We start from the raw sequence: 5,000 nt of genomic DNA, 5'->3' as shown, positions 1-5,000 counted from the left end.
GGAGGGTGGCTGAGTGAGAGGCTGGGGGAGATTTGGAGGGTGAGGGTGAGAGAGGGAGGCAAAGGAGAGAGGGAGGGTAGCTGAAAGAGGGACTGGAGGAGAGAGACTGGCAGAGAGAGAGAGAGAGAGAGAGAGAGAGGGTGGTTGAGAGGGAAAGTGGCTGAGAGGGAAGGAGGCTGAAGGAAGGGAGGGAGGATGATGGGGAAGAGAGGGAGGGTGGGGGAGATAGGAGGACAGAAAGAGGGAATAGAGAGTAGAAGCAAGCAAATCAATGGAAGGCAAGTGAAGAAAGTTGTAAGGAAGGAAAAAGTAAATTGGTAGGAAAAAGAAAACACGAGGGTGAGGTAGAAGGAGACGGAGAAAAAGAGGAGGAGGAAGAGGAGGATGGAAAAAAACAAAAGGACGAGGAGGAAGAAGACGTGGATGCTGGTTAACTGGAACGAAGGAAGGAAGGAAGGAGAGAAAAGAGACAAAGAAAGGAAGAGAGAAGGAAGTAAGATGTATGAAATCAAAGATGCATGGCGGGACTGGAGGAAAGGAGAAAATATGAAAGGAAGGAAGGAAGGAAGGAAAGGAAAGAAAGCGGAACACACAAATAAACGAAGAATATATGAGAAAAGATAAATGAAGGAAATAGTAAGAAAAATAGAAAGAAAGGCCACCAGGAACACAATTGAAGGAAACAGGAAAGAAGATAAGAGATGCAGAAAATAAAGAAAGGACAGAAAAAGACAAGAAGGAAGGATAATATAAGAAGACAGAAAAAAGGAAGAAAATAAGAAACAAAAGAAAAGGAGAAAGACAGAGACAAAGGGAGGAAAAAAAGAAGACAAAGGGCGAGGAAAAAGGAAGAGAAAGGATGAGAGAGAGAGAGAGAGAGAGAGAGAGAGAGAGAGAGAGAGAGAGAGAAAGCACAAATGGCACACGACAAAACAAAGTTAACTCGAAATGGAAAGCGGATCAAGCAAGAATCTAAAGATACACGAAACAAGGAAACACGTTGGAAACACATTGAAAATACGATCTTTTTCGATACTCTTGCCTGTTTTTTTTCCCTGCCTCACTTTTTTTTCCCTCTCTCGTTCCAAATTTTCCTTACGTGCAGGTGAAAGCCCCGCCAGGTATCCCGGGTCTTAGAACACTGCAAATTCCACGTTAATTGGCGGAAGATTAAGCGAATGCATTAAATTGAATACTGCAATACATATTTTTTAATCCTCCGCCTACGCGTCTGATTGTCTGTTAGTGATATTAGAGAGAGAGAGAGAGAGAGAGAGAGAGAGAGAGAGAGGGAGAAAGGGAGGGAGAGATTCTGATGACGATTCGGTTCAATAAAGTTGTACACATAAATTGTAATAGTTTATGCTCGTTAATAGGTGTTGTTGTTACTCTCTCTCTCTCTCTCTCTCTCTCTCTCTCTCTCTCTCTCTCTCTCTCTCTCTCTCTCTCTCTCTCTCTCTCTCTCTCTCTCTCTCTCTCTCTCTCTCTCCCATCTCTTCCCCATCTTTCCTTCTCTCCTTCCTCTCTCTCTCTCTCTCTCTCTCTCTCTCTCTCTCTCTCTCTCTCTCTCTCTCTCTCTCTCTCTCTCTCTCTCTCTCTCTCTCTCTCTCTCTCTCTTTCTCTCTCTCTCTCTCTCTCTCTCTCTCTCTCTCTCTCTCTCTCTCTCTCTCTCTCTCTCTTTTGCCAGTGAAATGTATGGCGTGTTATTGTGTCTGCCTGTCTGTCTGTCTGTCTGTGTGTCTGTCTCTCTGGCCATTTATCTTGCTGCTTTTTTTGTCTGTTTGTCGATAATTTTTCATGTTTGTTTATCCCGTTGTCATTCTTCCTTCATATCGCTGCCTTTTTATTTCTTTTCCTTTTTTTTTTTTTTTTTTTCTTTCATTTGTCTGAGTGTTTCTTTCCCCTTTCCATTAGTCAGTGAGTACGTGTGTGATTCTCTCTCTCTCTCTCTCTCTCTCTCTCTCTCTCTCTCTCTCTCTCTCTCTCTCTCTCTCTCTCTCTCTCTCTCTCTCTCTCTCTCTCTCTCTCTCTCTCTCTCTCTCTCTCTCTCTCTCTCTCTCTCTCTCTCTCTCTCTCTCTCTCTCTCTCTCTCTCTCTCTCGGTCGGTCGGTCGGTCGGTGTCTGTCTGTCTGTCTGTCTGTCTGTCTGTCTGTCTGTCTGTCTGTCTGTCTGTCTGTCTCTCTCTCTCTCTCTCTCTCTCTCTCTCTCTCTCTCTCTCTCTCTCTCTCTCTCTCTCTCTCTCTCTCTCTCTCTCTCTCTCTCTCTCTCTCTCTCTCTCTCTCTCTCTCTCTCTCTCTCTCTCTCTCTCTCTCTCACACAATACAACCTGAATAAAGCAACTAATACAAAATTGTCACTAGCATAACATCAACAAGAGAGAGAGAGAGAAAGAGAGAGAGAGAGAGAGAAGAGAGAGAGAGAGAGACTAAAGCACCTCCTCCCCCTCTTCCCCTCCATCCCACGTTTAGGTAATCCACATATTCGTCCTTGATTTGAAAAGTGATTTTTTTGTGATTAACCTGCCGCCTCTAATTAATGAAATGCTCCAGGAGTCACGAGGCAAGGGAGCGACGGGCAATCTGGCAGCCACCCACAGACGTCCTATTGGCGGAAGTCTAGGCTCAATTAAGGCAACGGTGACAATATTTTAAGCGAAACGACGACACACTAATGGGAATCTTTAACCTCTTCTGCTTCCCTTCCCTGTGTGTGTGTGTGTGTGTGTGTGTGTGTGTGTGTGTGTGTGTGTGTGTGTGTGTGTGTGTGTGTGTGTGTGTCGTGTGGGTATGTAAACTTCCAGTCGCTAGAAGGAAAGTGGGTACAGTCACACACACACACCCATACTTGTCCCTCTTGTTTCTGTTCGTGTCACTGTCCTCTCTCTCTCTCTCTCTCTCTCTCTCTCTCTCTCTCTCTCTCTCTCTCTCTCTCTCTCTCTCTCTCTCTCTCTCTCTCTCTCTCTCTCTCTCTCTCTCTCTCTCTCTCTCTCTCTCTCTCTCTCTCTCTCTCTCTCTCTCTCTCTCTCTCTCTCTCTCTCTCTCTCTCTCTCTCTCTCTCTCTCTCTCTCTCTCTCTCTCTCTCTCTCTCTCTCTTTCTCTGCACTCTTTCTCGCAAGTTTTTTTTCTTTCCTACAAAAAAAAAGAAAGAAAGGAAAAAAACACAGTAGCTGGAGTCTTTCTCTCTCGCCGTCTCTCGTTCTGGATATTTCATTTATTTTTTCCTTCTTGTTGCACGTAATTCACTTTTTTGCCCTCTCGTGATGTCCGCCTCGTGTCTTGCTTGCTATTATACACAACAGTAAAACTTGTGACCGCTGGATCTTGTTTTTTTTTGCCATTGAGCGTGTGTGTGTGTGTGTGTGTGTGTGTGTGTGTGTGTGTGTGTGTGTGTGTGTGTGTGTGTGTGGCAGTCATTAGCAGCGTGACGTGTGGCGGAGAGGCAAGCGTGGCAAGGGTTTCTTTACCTCCCCGTCTCCGTCAGGCTTGAGTTTGGCACAGGACTCCTCACAGTGTTCAGTATTACACTCGAAGAGACACCAAGGGCCCCGTGCACTCGACTGCCTCCTCGCTGGGACTTAAAGTTTAATCTTCTCCCTTGCTCTCTTCCCTCCTCCTCTTAGCCCCTACCTCCTCCTCCTCCTCCTCCTTGAAGACTGCATACACTGCCCATGTTTTCCGCCATGCGACACGTCTCTTGGGTTACGCTTGGGGGAAAAACCCTTGCATCTTTCTCACGATCTGCTTTCTGTCCTTCTCCGAGAAATGTTTTGTGTGAAAGTATTGCTGTTTTTCCTTTTTTTTCTGGTTTGTGTGTGTTGAGTGGTGGTAGTGAGGGATGGAGTCTAGAAGTGCTGATTGGAGTGCTACTTTTGTTTTTTTTAAGTGTTTAGGTCGTAGATGTCTGTTGTTGTTGTTGTTGTTGTGGTTGTAATGGAGATGACTGGTACTGTTGTGATACCGATAGTGATTCTGGTGCTTGTGATTTTTTTTTTTTTTTCAAGAGATTACAAAGGATTTAACACGGCATTCGATTTACAAGTTCACCACACGAACCTAAACTTAACCACAACATTACGCTAACTAACTCAGCAGTAGTAGTAACAGTAGTGGTAGTACTGTAGTAGTAGTAGTAGTAATAGTAGTAAAAGAAGTGGTAGTAGTAGTAGTAGTAGTAGTTCAAGTAGTATTAGTTTAAGTAATAGTAGTTGTAGTAGTAGTAGTAGTAGTAGTAGTAGTAGTAGTAGTAGTAGCAGTAATAGTAACAGTAGTGGTAGTAGTATTAGAAGTATTAAAAGAAGTAGTAGTAGTAGCAATAGTAGTAGTAGTAGTAGTAGTAGTAGTAGTAGTTTAAGTAGTAGTAGTTTAAGTAGTAGTAGTAGTAGTAGTAGTAGTAGTAGTAGTAGTAGTAGTAGTAGCAGTAGTAGTAGTAAAAGTAGTAGTAGTAGTAGTAGTAGTAGTAGTAGTAGTAATGATAGTGGCACTTCTGCGTTGTGGCTCAGAGCTTACCTGGAAAAAAATGAAAGAATCAGAAGAAAAACGTAAAAAATCTTGCAACTGAGAGATAATCCAGTATTTATGAGCCCAGGCCAGAGAGACGGTGGTGGTGGTGGTGGTGGTGGTGGTGGTGGTGGTGGTGTACATCTTAATTCTTATCTGGCTGCTCACAATCCTCCCTCTCTCCTCCCCACCTTCCTTTGTTAGTCCGCGCTCGCCCCGTTGTGTTAATATCGTACAGAGGGCTGCCGCGTGATGCACAGATGTAAATAAAGTGCTAACCCGTGGAATGTTGTTAAGAACGGAACAAACATGTGGTTTAATATAATGAACCGGTGTTTTTTCTTGACTTAATTTCAACTTGCTGGCCATTACGTGTCTACTATGTTATTTTACACACACACACACACACACACACACACACACACACACACACACACACACACACACACACACACACACACACACACATTTGGTAACAGTGTATTCGTTACGTATACTATATCT

This window comes from Portunus trituberculatus, chromosome 20 (assembly GCF_017591435.1).
Source record: "Portunus trituberculatus isolate SZX2019 chromosome 20, ASM1759143v1, whole genome shotgun sequence".
Taxonomy (NCBI): domain Eukaryota; kingdom Metazoa; phylum Arthropoda; class Malacostraca; order Decapoda; family Portunidae; genus Portunus; species Portunus trituberculatus.
Note: the sequence above shows the minus strand (reverse complement) of the source record.